Raw genomic sequence first — 14,679 nt, 5'->3', positions numbered from 1 at the left:
TCTACCGAGGAGCCATCGATGTTCAGCAGGGAGTGGTCGCTCAACATCCTTCAGCTATTTTCCAGCTTGGTGGGATAGAGGCTTTGGTCCAAAGCTTCCTCATTACATTCCACAACCTCCGGAGGAGTTTGGGCATTTCTTATATACCTTGTATATAAAAAAAAATAACATCCTGGGGCAGCAGATGACTTTGCTCTCTTGATGATATCCTGGACCTCCTGACATGCCATGTTCCCTTGCAGTGAACCTCCCTTCCCTTCTTGTTTGGTTGCCATGATGGTTTAACATCCACTTTCTTCTTCTAATAATCGCTGTTTGGCAAAGTTGAACCTGTTGGCTGTGAGGGAGTCAATTTTCCTCCAGACAGGCCCTGCCAATGCAGCATCCAAGATACAAACCAGGTCATCATCGAACTGCTTCCAAGATACTCCGTCTGATGATCTAGGCCATCTGATTACTCCCTTTCCTTGATGAATGGATTAGGGTGTCAGAGGGGGCACTCTTGTTTCTTGTCTGGCACTGGGGCAGCTCAGGTGCGGAGAGATCTTCAGCTCTGTGGTGTGCTTCCTGGCTGAGTTCTCCACCTTCTCACCGGATGTTGAGTCAGTGCATTGCACCTGAGTAGCCTTTGTTCCATACCTGGACCTGCTTTGCCGTATCTTGAGGGCTTTGATGTTTTTGCAGATTTTGTCACAGTGGCACTTTGTAATGCATGCCTTCCCGGTCAGTGTTGTTTGCTTGATCCTTCTCGTTATCATATTTCCAGTCCTGGCTGTTGCCATTATGTCTGTCATATTGAGTCTCTCATCCTCCCTCCCCTTCATAGCTTGTATGGTGCCCTCTTGGGAGTGCCGCACACAAGTCTTTCCTGGAGATCAGATGTCTTTCCAGCATCACTGACCTTTCTTGGTTGTCATCCAGCCTTTCCTGGAAGTCACTAGCAAACCAAATGTCGCTTAGAATAATAACCACAGCAGAATCAATGAAAGACCGCACCAACTTGGGCGTTCAACCAGTGTGCAAAAGACAACAAACTGAGCAAATACAAATAAAAAAGAAAGAAAGAGAGAGAGAGAGAGAGAGAGAGAATGTGACGTGAACAGTCCTTGAAAATGAGTCCATAGGTTGTGGGAACATGAGATTCCCACAACCTATGGACGCACTTTCAAGGACTCTTCATCTCATGTTCTTGATATTTATTGCTTAGTTATTTATTTTTATTGCTTTCATTATTAAGCAGAATCGTAGGCAGAACAATAATTAGAGGAGGGAATAGGAGAGGGAACCAGTAAGCAGAAGGGACATACATGAGAATAATCATAAATTAATCATGTAAGGAATTTATGGAATCTTTTTCATCTCAGAAAAGGTGGAGTTCAACACCTACACTAAAGGACACCTCCATTAGGAACATGAAGGAACATTGATTGGATTAAGTAAAATGTGGAAGGAGATTCATGTGGATTATAAACGTGCAGAGGCCAGTTAGATACCTTCGTGTGAGAGATTTTGAGGCAACCGGGGTTAGGTTCGTTCTGAAGAGAAATGTTTGCAATGAGAGACCTCTGCTGGCAGAAGTGTTCAATAGCAAAGATCCTCCGACGAAAACTATATTATCACAGCTTCAAAAGATGCTGGAATGTAAACTGCAAGGCTGTTCTGAGAGGTAGATGGCATCATTTCCCTCTTTCAAGTCTCTTATTCACACTTAAAACTGATCAAAATGAACTTGTTCCAAAATACCACAGATAGTCTCAATGAGGCATTGCATCAAAGGACACCACAGGCATAACTCACAATATTAATACTGATGATACAACCATTGTTGGTAGAATCTCAGATGGAAATAAGAGGGCATACAGAAGCAAGATATACCAACTAGTGGAGTGGTGCCGCAGCAACAACCTTGCACTCAACGTCAGTAAGACGGAAGAGCTGATTGTGGACTTCAGGAAGGATAAGACAAAGGAACATGTACCAATCCTCATAGAGGGATTAGAAGTGGAGAGAGTGAGCAGTTTCAAGTTCCTGGGTGTCAAGATCTCTGAGAACCTAACCTGGTCCCAACATATCAACTCAGTTATAAAGAAGGCAAGACAACAGCTATACTTCACTAGGAGTTTGAAGAGATTTGGCATGTCAACAAATACATTCAAAAACTTCTGTACATGAATGGTAGAGAGCATTCTGACAGGGTGCTTCACTGTCTGGTATGGAGGGGCTGCTGCACAGGACTGAAAGCTGCAGAAGGTTGTAAATTTAGTCGGCTCCATCTTGGGTACTAGTCTGCAAAATACCTAGGACATTTTCAAGGAGTGGTGTCTCAGAAAGGCAGCGTCCATTATTAAAGACCCCCAACACCCAGGGCATGCCCTTTTCTCGTTGTTACCATTAGGTAGGAGGTACAGAAGCCTGAAGGCATACACTCAGCGATTCAGAAACAACTTCTTCCCCTCTGCCATCTGATTCCTAAATGGACATTGAACCCTTGAACACTACCTCACTTTTAAAAAATATATGTTTTCTGTTTTTGCACTATTTTTAATCTATTCAATATAAATATAATGTAATTGATTTAGTTATTGTTTTTCTTCTTCTATATTATGTATTGCATCGAATTGCTGCTGCTAAGTTAACAAATTTCACGTGCTGGCGATAATAAACCTGATTCTGAATATTACTCCTATTATTTGTGGATTATATCAAATAGCATGTCATACAAACTTACATGAAAAAAAGCAAAGAAAAGGCATCTTTTGCAGGAGGACTGGGAATCTTTCTGGAAGATAATGAATTTACCAGTTAGAATATCCCAGTACTCCAGAAGATACTGCACAAAGGTTGATATATTGCGGAGCCCCTCATGAAGCAACAGAGATAAGATATAGAGAAATGGCTCTGATATAGGAACACTGCAGATTAGAAGGCAGCAGTCTCGTCATGAAGTCTGGCTACTGTATATCACTGTCCTATTTTATAACAAACAGAATCAAAACTGCTTCTTTGCAAAGTTATATCTGATCTGCTTCTTTAGTTGAATATTAAAGATGCCAGAAGTGTCAGAATGGTGTCAGAAGAACTTTTTCTGCTGGCTTTTATACCTTTGCCTTCTGGCTTTCCAGACAAAGACCATATGAAAAGTCCTTAAATGTAATCTGTCAGTCATTATCATTCCAAGATCTGCAAGAATATAGAATACTGTTTTCAAAGGATTATGTCTGGAATTATTTGATCCATGGGGATAAGAGAGAAACACAGTACTGTGTATAAGACTTAGGCATGTACAGTATAAATAGCTAGGGAGCCTAAGACTTTTGTACAGTACTGTATATTGGTTAAGATACAAAGGTGGCTGGGAAAAGTGTTATTTGGTAACTGCAAAAGCATACTATACAGTGTTGTGCAAAAGTCTTAGGCACATGCACAGTGTATAGCTAAGGTGCCTAATACTTTTGCACAGTACTGTATGTATCAACAAGGACAGAATTTAATATGGCTCTTGCTACATAGGCAAACAGAGCGGTTACTGACACAGAAATATCATACAGAAGGGCAGTGTTGACTTAATCAGTTATTGCTTGTAGCCTTGATCAACAAAGAAGTATTTGGCTGACTTCAACTTAACCTTTAACATGCCATCCCAACAAATGCATGAGACCTCATTTGAAATGTTCCACAGCAATTCCTGAAGAAATTAAGCATTCCTTCCAATCGTCAAAAGAAACCTAAATATAAATAAGTAAATAATATTACTTTTTTATTTTCAATTATAACTTCTAGATCTAAGCATTATCTATTTTGTATCCTGCATCAATGAATGGTTACTGCTGAAATAAATGACAGTCAGCTGAATATATTTATGTGGTATGATAAATGGTACGTAGGCACAGGATTGGCATTAAATCCCACTTGAGTTGTGTGTTTTTAAACTATTAAATAACATGGAATTGCTAACTTAACTTGTTTTGATCAGCTGCATCCCTTGTCAAAGAAACTCATCCATTAAGTTCTCTGGGGTCAATATTTGATTCAACACAGAAAATAGAAATTATCCATGATTTCTGATTTGTGGATTAAAGCATATATAAAAGCAAACCATTCAGGATACCAGAATGGAACTGTAGCCAAATATTTTAAAGATTCCTCAATTATACTTCAGCTAGACAGAGATAAATGGTTGGCGGGTGCCAGCAGAAATAGTAAGACAATATTCTAACCCTTTCATATTTTCAGACAAAGAACAAGGAAGTCTGCAGATGCTGGAAAATGCTGGAGGAAATCAGATTTCCAAAATGTCAGTTCATGGCCTTCTCTACTGCCACGATGAGGCCACACTCAGGTTGGAAAAGCAACACCTTATATTACATCTGGGTAGCCTCCAACCTGATGGCATGAACATTGATTTCTCGAACTTCTGGTAAATGACTCCCCATTCCCACCACCTCTCCTTCACCATTCCCCATCCTTGATCCCCTCTCTCATCTTATCATATTACCTGCTTATCACCTCCCTCTAGTGCTCCTCCCCCTTCCCTTTCTTCCATGGTCTTTGTCCTCTCCTATCAGATTTCCCCTTCTCCGACCCTTTATCTTTTCCACCAATCAACTTTCCAGTTCTTTATTTCACCCCTCCCCCTCTCCTGGTTTCACTATCACCTTGTCTTCCCCTCTCCCCCACCTTCTTATTCTGACTTCTCCTCTTCCTTTCCAGTCGTTACAAAGCATCCCGACCCCTAATTTGACTGTTTACTCTTCCATGTTTTGATCAGATGGAAATATTCGGTCATATTTATATTTTTGCTATCCCTATGAGCACACAGGATGAACAGGACAATACCATCAAAACTGTCGCTCTGAAAAAGATGAGTGGTTACGTTAGCGGGGGGAAATGAAGTCAAAACAACTTTGGTTTTGTATTGTAAGAAGCAAAGCAGTTTTGTCAAGTTTTTTTTTTGTTCCAGTTTCTTTACATTTATGACCCAGGGTTTGAAAGCAACTTGAATCACTTTTAATGAAAGTATGTACTGTATATGTGTAGATTATACATATAGTTAAGTTGCTAGTAGTCAAATTGCATAGGTAGGGTGTTAGCAATTATATACTGTATAAACATCTGAGGCTTGTTTGGCAGTTACGTTTGATGTAACTCATCCACAACTAGGTTGAAGCATTTCTTGGTACCAATTTTTAAAAAGCATATTTTGTCCACTCCTCTTTAACCCAGACACATAGCGAACTGAGAATATGAGTAGGGACTGAGTCTCATTTAAATTCACTGGCTGTTGGGTAATATATTTATTGAGACGGAGTGGGAGCGAGGTCAAGGCAAGCTCCAGAAGTTGGAGTGCAGTGGAGATGTTGGAACCTCGGAGACGAAGTTGGAGCAAGTGGAGTGGAGAAAAGTTGAAGCAGTGTTGTTTCGGAGCCTGTCCACCTAAAGTGCGAGTGAGGTTTGAAGCACCGTGCTGATTTGGAAAGGTCAAGTACGAGACGGAGCGGCTCAGAGAGTATCACTGGGGTGGGGCCTGGGTCCGGGGGTGGGGGACGACCTGGTGCTTGAACAATTTAAACACCAGGCCAGTTGAGCTGAAAAAGCAGGATGTCGGGTCTGGAGGTGAGGGTCTGGCTGGCTCTGCTCCACAATGTTTTACTCTGCTGTCCTCAGCGCCGAGGCTGAGGCTGTGAAACTGCTCCGGCTGCTACGCGCTTTGTGTCTGCGAGCTTCGCGGTGATTTGCCCTGCTCTATGATGAACAGAGACCAAGGCTATGGGCCTACACCGGCTGCTCCAGGGATCCTATGGACTCAATTTGGTTTGAAATGCTGTTGCTTGCTTTTATTGTTCACAAGATTTGTGCTTCTCCCTCTCTTTCTCAGCACATTGGATGTTGGTCTTTTTAAAATTGGGTTCTTTTGGGTTTCTTGTTTGGTAGCTGCCTGCAAGCAGACAGATCTCAAGGTTGTATAATGTATAGATAACTGATAATAAATATACTTTGAACTTTAAAGGTCTGCGAGATCTGACAATTCCCTTTTAACATACATGGGTATCAACAGTCATGATGGCAGCAGACTGAGCCTTCATTGTCACTTTCTGGCTTTCTGCTGGAATAGAAGTTGCAAACGTTGTGCATCAGAGGTTACACAATGGCTTTCTACAGAAGAGTGCCAGTGGTCTTGCCTCCGCTTAATACTAAAAAAGATGACGTCCAAACTTTGCACGAAGTCACATGTAGTATTGATGCTGAACTCCTCTATAATCCTTGACAATGAACAAGGTTTTCTAATGTAGCAATATTTTCCTTGTGAATACCCAAACAGCATTCCCCTTCTAGCGGCCTCAGCATTGTCCCCATCTGTGTGCAGTCAACTGGGCTAGCGATGTAGCAACTAGGCTGCCACCACCCTACCACCCCACCCTGGCCAAATGCACTGGCAGCCTCTCTGATAACTTTTACACAGTACAAAAAGTGTAACTATCTGGAAAAAAACTCAACCAAAAGTTTTAAGTCTGGAAATGGTCAGCTTTCACCTTTGGATGTGAGTTTAATCGAGAAATCAATATTCATGTCACCAAGTTGGAGGGTGCTCAGACAGAATATAAGGTGCTGCTTCTCCAGCCTGAGTTTGGCCCCATGGTAGTAGATGCAGACATGGTCAAACAGGTCAGAATGGGAAGATGAATTGAAATGGGGGACCACCAGGAGATATCACACTCTCAGTTTTTCTCTTGAAAGTTCAGAAACTCAGTTCTGGTTGCCTCACTATAGGAAGGATGTGGAAGCCATAGAAAGGGTACAGAGGGGATTTACAAGGATGTTGCCTGGATAGGGGAGCATGCTTTATGAGAATAGGTTGAGTGAACTCGGCCTTTTTCCCTTGGATCGTCGAAGGATGAGAGGTGACCTGATAGAGGTGTATAAGATGATGAGAGGCATTGATCATGTGGATAGTCAGAGGCTTTTTGCCGGGGCTGAAATGACTAGCGTGACAGGGCACAGTTTTAAGGTGCTTGGAAGTAGGTACAGAGGAGATATCAGGGGTAAGTTTTTTTTACACAGAGTGTGGTGAATGCGTGGAATGGGCTGCTGGCGACGGTGGCAGAGACTGATACGATAGGGTCTTTTAAGAGACTCCTGGACAGATACATGGAGCTCAGAAAATAGAGGTCTGCTGGTAACCCTAGGTAATTTCTAAGGTAAGGACATGTTCGGCACAGCTTTGGGGGCTGAAGGGCCTGTATTGTGCTGTAGGTTTTCTATGTTTCTATAAATTTATGAGCAAAGTATGCAAATGTCACTACATGCATACTTTGAGATTCATTTTCTTGTGGAAATTCACAGTAGATACAAAGAAATACAAAAGAATCAATGAAAAACTATACAGAAACAAAGATGGACAAACAACCAATGTGCAGAAGACAAACCGTGCAAATACAAATCTAATAATAACAATGAATAGATAAGTCATACATAATATTGAGAAAATGAGTTGTAGAATCCTTGAAAGTTAGTCCATAGGTTGTGGCATCAGTTCAGTGAATGAAGTTATCCAAGCTGATTCAGGAGGCTGATGGCAATAGTTCCTGAACATGACTGTGTGGGACCAAAGGCTCCTACAGCCCCTTCCTGATGGCAGCAGCAAGACAGAGTATGGCCTGAATGGTGGGGGTCCTTGATGATGGATGTTGCTTTCTTGTGGCGGCACACCTTGTAGATGTACTCAGTAGTGGGGAGGGCTATTCCCTTTATTTCATCAGGTTTCAGATCTTCATGAATAGAAAGGAGAATATACAAGGAATCTATGAATATTTGCATCTATGGCAGGGGTGTCAAACTCATTTTAGGTCACGGGCCGGATTGAGCAAAATGCAGCTTCATGCGGGCCGGATCAGTCGGACGCGTGCAAACGCAGCTTTCGTTGCCTCCATTTTTTCAGCCTGCTCTCATGTGTCTCAGTCTCTGCTATAACTACAAAGTGTTTCACTTTACAAATTCCGTTTCTTATGAAGAAGACTGCCGAATAAACACTAAAAACCCTGAAAACCTGGTACCTGAATAAACTCAGCATTAGCCATATCATACGCCATAGGCGCTTCGATTACTGGGGCCGGCTTTAATAGTAATTAGATATTATCTCGTGGGCCAAAGATACTTCCACCGCGGGCCGGATTTGGCCCGCGGGCCTTGAGTTTGACATATATGATCTATGGCATTTGCATTATGAACCTATATTAGGTGGATTACATATGAGAATACTATCACCTTTGAATATCTCTTGCCTATCCTGAGTTCATCATGGTTGGGCCGGTTATGGGGAATCCACTGGTATATGGGTTGGGGCATGTGCTGGTGAGCAGATAAAGTTTCAGCTCCCCCTCTGCCCCTTTTCTCTCTCCTCCTGATGTATCCAATTCCTTTTACACCCATCCCATCCACATTCACCCCCATATTTTTCTCCCTCTACACTCAATCCATCTGCTCATCACCTACAGTCTTCCCATAGGGATAACTCCTATAGTTCTCATCCCTCCTCCGTTACTGGTTCCATGTCTCTCCTTCCTTTCCCATCAGATTCCATGACCAGCAGCCCTTTATTGCATCCACCTGGCAGTGTCTAACCTGTTTTCCCTCCTCATTCCTCCATCTGCCTGTCACTCCTTTTCACCTGAACCCTCTTGCTCCATCCTTCGCCTCACCTACTTCTATCACCCCTCTATCTTTCAGCTAAAGGGTCGCAACCCGAAACATTGACTGTCCATTTCTCCCCAGGAACGCTTCCTGACCTGCTGACTTCCTCTAGTGGTTTGATTTTTGGCTCCCACTAAATCTAGTGATCTTTCCGAAGGATTTTTTTTTTGGGCCCTTTCAAGGCTGAGAAGGAAAATGTATTACTCTCAAAATCAGAACTTCAATGTTCTGTAATAAGTTTCAAAGCTTAATGATTTTGTTATAGCTACAATTATTACTTTGCTACCAATTAAAATTTGTTTAGAAATTATAATTCTAAGATTGAATTTCAACATAATATTCAGCCATCTGAATTCAAGGAAGGTATGAATGAAATAAAATTGATTGTTAATAAAATATCTGAAATGGCTCTCCAGTTATAACAAGTGATAACCATGAATTACTCCTGGGAGCTATACAGCCAAGTGAAACCAGACTCTCATCATAAAAGCTATCAGAGAGTCTTGAAGTCCAGGCAAAGCTACCAGGAGTGAAAAAAAATAAAAGATTAAAGGAACCAGGCACAGATTAGAAGGGAGATGTTCATTCATTCGTTATGACACGTTGCATGACATGGGCATTCATGGTCTTTCCACCACCACGATTGTTTCTGGCAAATTTTCCTACAGAAATGGTTTGCCGTTGCCTTCTTTTGGGCAGTGCCTTTACAAGACGGGAGACCCCAGCCAATATCAGAGATTGCCTGCCTGGTGTCTGTAGTTGTATAACCAGGACTTGTGATATGCACCAGCTGCACATACAACCAATCCACCACTGGCTCCCATAGTTTCAGGTGACCCTGATCGAGGGGCTAAGCAGGTGCTACACCTTGCCCAAGGGTGACCCGCAGGCTAGCGGAGGGAAGGAGCATCTTACACCTCCTTCAGTAGAGATGTATCTCCATCCCACCACCCAAGAAGAGAGATAAGGGGCTAAAACAAAACTTTTCATCCAGAAAGCTCGACTATCAATGATGAGTCTGAGTACAGAAAGGAAATTAAGAACCTAGTGGCATGGTGCGAAGACAATAACCTATCCCTCAACATCAGCAAGACGAAGGAATTGGTTGTTGATTTCAGATGGAGTAGCGGACCGCACAACCCCATCTACATTGGTGGTGTGCAGGTGGAACAGGACAAAAGCTTTAAGTTCCTCAGGGTGAATATCACAAATGGCCTGACTTGGTCTATCCAAGCAGAGTCCACTGCCAAGAAGGCCCACCAGCGCCTTTACTTCCTGAGAAAGCTTAAGAAATTTGGCCTGTCCCCTAAAACCCTCACTAATTTTTATAGGTGCACCGTAGAAAGCATTCTTCTAGGATGCATCACAACCTGGTATGGAAGTTGTCCTGTCCAAGACCGGAAGAAGCTGCAGAAGATCGTGAACATAACCCAGCACATCACACAAACCAATCTTGCATCCTTGGACTCACTTTACACCGCACGCTGTTGGAGCAGTGCTGCCAGGACAATCAAGGACATGACCCACCCAGCCAACACACTTTTTGTCCCTCTTCCCTCCGGGAGAAGGTTCAGGAGCTTGAAGGTTTGTATGGCCAGATTTGGAAACAACTTCTTTCCAACTGTGATAAGACTGCTGAACAGATCCTGACCCTGATCTGGGCCATACCTTCCAAATATCCAGACCTGAGTTGCACTACCTTACTTTCCCTTTTCTATTTTTTAATTATGAGTTATAATTTAAATTTTTATTTTATTTACTTCGATTTGTACTTCAGGGAGCGCGAAGCACAGAATCAAATATCACTGTGATGATTATACGCTCTAGTATCAATTGTTTGGTGACAATAAAAGTAAAGTATCTATTCCTCTCCATTGATACTGTCCGACTTGCTGAGCGCTTCCAGTATTTTGTGCGCATTGCTTTGTTTTTCCAACATCTGTAGACTTTCTCATGTTCATCCAGAATAAGCAGGAATTCACAGCCTGAAAAGGTGGAGAGGTAGAAAAATCATCACATTTAAGATACACGTAGAAGAGCTTTGGCTCCAAAGGTAGTCATAGCCGAAGGGTGGTAGTGGGGACGAGCTCTCACTGCTAAACAAATGCTCTTCATGGCGTGCATCTCAAACAGCCTCTGACAACCAAGTCCAACTCCTGGCCTTCACGTGTGGCATAGTTCTTACACCTGGCGGAGCTGTTCTCACTGACAGGAGAAGGGGCAAAGGTGGACCAATGGCGCCTTAAAACCAGTTGCTCCAGGCAGATGGGGCTCGTTAACCACAGACGGTAGCTCATCTAGGAGAGGGAAAACTCCACTTCCAAATCTCCTCTGTGTTGCGGCTATACCCGCTCACGGGAAAGGCTTTGGGAGTAAACGCCGAGGAAAAATCCGGAGTTGGAGTCCGGAAGGCGGCTGACTGCTGTACCCGGCACTGGCACGGCAACTCCTGCGATGTTGCTGGCACCAAACTGTATCGACTTTCATCGTTCCTTTGGACCTGTCATCAGCTTGGAGAAGGGGGGTCCCACTGCATGGGCAACAGATGGATCTCCAGTTCAACTCTGCCCTGGTTTGTGCCCTGGAGAGGCCACTTCCAGTGACTACCAGAGGTGCAGTACCCATGGTTGACCACGACCGACGGAGGCCACACAAAGAAGAGCTTTGACCTCCATTAACTGAGGAGGGAAGGATTAGGCTGGGGAGTTTTCTCTCGATAAGCGCATACCCAATGGATTAGATGACTGTTCCACATTTGAAGTGCTCTTTGATTCCAAGACCAATCATTAGTTAACATGGTTGAAGTATCAAGCAGAAAATATTAAAATACTGCAGACGCAGGAGATGTGAAGTTAAAACAGAAGATGCTGAAGGTACTCAGAAAGCTAGGCAGCGTTTTCAGAGGGAGAAACAGGGCAAACAATTGGGAGCCAAGCAGGTTTTGAGGTGCAGAGCAAAGCAGGAGTAAGAAAGAAAAGGAGTAATCAAAAGAGGTTTGTGACAATGTAGAAAGGAGAAAGATTGAGCAATAATGTGGAAAAAAGGGAAGGAATGGGATGGTGAAGCATATTCATTATCTTTACTTTTATTTTTTATTTTAGTGATACAGTGTGAAATAGGCCCATCTATCCCACCCCAGCAACCCCTGACAAACCTGATTAACTCTAACCTACTCAGGGGACAACTTACCTACCGCACACGTCTTTGGACAGTGGGACGAAATCGGAACACCCGGGGAAAACCCATGCATTTCACGGGGAGGACGTACAGGCACTCCTTACGGCGACAGAATTGAATTCCAAACTCCGGAACGCCCCGACTGAAACAGCATTGAGCCAATTGCTCTGCTAGAAGACAGAAAAGCATTACCCATGTTAACTAAATCTAGGGTGCTAGCAATATTTATTAACAAACCCATAATCAAACAGAAAAATACCATTAAACCGAATAAGTCCAAATCGACCTTCAGACGAACAATCCCATTGGTCCTATTCCTTATTTCTCTATAGCCCTGCTATCATTTTGATTCTATTACCACTTTAAGAGGGAATTAACAGTAGATAATTAATCTAGCAAAATGTTCATGGAAGGAAGCACAGAGAGAGCATGCAAACTCCACATAGGCAGCGATCAAGCTCTAGATCAAATACGGATCCCAGGAAATTGAAGCAGAAGTATTAATTGCTGCACCATTGCTCTGTCCACCATTGTTAAGTTCAACATTTGAGCCTTGTTGGAAATGGACATTTTAGTTTTCAAGCTTACTCTGATATGGTAGAAGAACTGTCAGAGCCCAAAAAACAAAACGATCAAAAAAGGAGTGGAATAGCAAATTAAAGCTAAAGGAGGATCAGGAGCTAAATGTGGACCAAATGAGATGTTGCATGAAATGGTCAGCAAATCTACATTTAATTTCTTGCTAGTCTATTTTTGGCCAATGGGGACATGATTGTCCAATGGCTTCTTTCCATGCTTCTCTGAAAGTGGAATGAGCTGTCAGCACAAGTGGTACACACAAGCTCAATTTCAGCATTTATGAGAAGTTTAGAGAGGTACATGGATGGTAGGGACATGGAGGTCTATAGTCCTGGTACAGGGTGATGGGAGCAAGCAATTTAAATCGTTCAGCATGGACTAGATGGGTCAAAGGGCCAGTTTCTGTTCTGTACTTTTCTCTTACTCTAAATCTGTGCAGTCGTTATGGAGTTGTAACTCAGTGAGACATATCCTAAGGAGCAGATAAAGAAAGTATATCCATGCAATTGTATTCTTTCATTCTGAGTGCAATGTATGCAAGCAGGAAAATTCAAAAATAAAAAAAACTGCAGAGGCTGAAAATCTATAATAAAAACAGAAAATGCTGGAAACAGCAGGTCAGTCGGCATCTGTAGAAATAGAGATAGAATTAATTTTTCAATGGTTCAATTTAGTATCAGAGAATGTATACGGTATACAACCTGAAATTCTAACTCTTCACAGATGTCCATGAAACAGAAAGAAAAAACCCCAAAGAATGACAGAAAATATAAGAACACCAAAGCTCCCCCTCCCCTCCCTCCATTTGCTCCAGCAAAAACATCAGCCCCCACTAGCCACCATGCAAGCAATAGCAAAGCCCCCAAGACCATGATCTCGAGTCAAAGACTTCTGTCCATCCCAACACTTTGACACCTCAGACAGGCTCTCTCTCACTGGCGAGGGAGAGGGAGGAATCGCTCCTGCCACAGTGAAAGGGGCGACCAACAGCTTGCTGTTTCGATGTTGCAACCTGCCACATCGCTTGTCCAAGCCCCCCCAACTCAAAGGACCAACAGACTATCACTCACCATCACGAGAGGGAGAGAAATCACTCCAGTTCGAGGGACTCCGATGGCTGCGCCTGCTGTCTCAATCTCCCGCCACACTTCAGTTGGCAACATCAGCGAGGAATCGGGTCATCCATGGGGCTGCACTCTGAAGGCGCATGTCCTCTAAGCCTCTCTTGGAGATCCCAAAATGCCAGGCCCCTCAGCAAGTTCTGAGAGCAAGATCTTACTGCCCATAAAGAACGTAATTCATGTGCAGCTGTAGATCATGAGACACCAACAAGACTCTACCCACCTTGATAAGGAAAAAGAGACATGAGAAGAGGAGATTTAAGCTGTTGTGTGGAAGAAGTAGCCCAGATCCACAAAACCCCTGGCGCCATCTTTAGCTCTTCCCACATCAGTTCTGAGACTCTGTTAGAGGAGCAATATTCAGTTGTACTTCATTTCATTCTCTCTTAATTCCACCCAGTGTTCTACTGGATTTTCACATCCACAAGAGGGAAATTTTTCTATGATTGTTCCAAGTCATTAATCTGTCCTATAGAGGACAGGCTCCATCCATAATCTAATTCCCTTCCTCAGGGGAGCAGCTCAGCCAACAAATAAGCTCATTAAAAATAAGGAAGATCAAACTGCCAAACGGTTTATATTTTTCTGTCATTTCAAATATATCCTCTTCAATAGTTTTCCTACCTTCACTGAATAAGTTAGCATTTTTACATTTACAGCTTCTGATGTTGTTTTTAGAAGCTATTTCTAGCCAGAGTTTCTATTTTCACAGCTGTTGGTTTTCCGTTCAGCATCAAAAATGTTATCACTTTCACCCCGAGAAGAAAAGCTTCATCACAACACTCTGCCTAGCTGATTCGTGCTCCGCAAACTGGCCATATTTTCACGAACAAAGCATTCCATTTATAAAAATTGGTCCCTGCTTTGACAACCTCGTCCTAACATTTACTCCATGTAAGGCTTTGAGATACCAAGTAAATAAGGTTCTTGCACTTATGGGGTATAATAATATTGGATTCCAACAATATCAGATCAATCTAATACAGTGTTCGAAAGGTCCGTCTTGGTCAAGGGGCTGGGTTGGTAGGATGGGGCAGGTGAAGTGGATAGATACACCAAGACAGGAGTTGTCATGAGCCCTATGAGCCTCTGTGGAATGCCATAGAAAGCTGAG

At 42.9% G+C, this 14,679-nt stretch overlaps 1 long non-coding RNA gene across 1 annotated transcript; it reads right to left on the bottom strand.

Moving 5' to 3' along the window:
• Positions 1-7,545: 7,545 nt before the first annotated feature.
• LOC140734730 (uncharacterized) lies at positions 7,546-13,777 on the bottom strand. The gene is made up of 3 exons (XR_012100596.1): positions 13,515-13,777; positions 11,878-12,035; positions 7,546-7,766 (listed from the first exon to the last, which is right to left on the bottom strand). It is a non-coding gene; the product is annotated as an uncharacterized lncRNA (long non-coding RNA).
• Positions 13,778-14,679: the final 902 nt, after the last annotated feature.

The sequence above is a fragment of the Hemitrygon akajei genome, chromosome 1 (genome assembly GCF_048418815.1).
Source record: "Hemitrygon akajei chromosome 1, sHemAka1.3, whole genome shotgun sequence".
In the NCBI taxonomy this organism is placed as follows: Eukaryota; Metazoa; Chordata; class Chondrichthyes; order Myliobatiformes; family Dasyatidae; genus Hemitrygon; species Hemitrygon akajei.
Note: the sequence above shows the minus strand (reverse complement) of the source record. Positions and strands in the feature narration are given on the sequence as shown.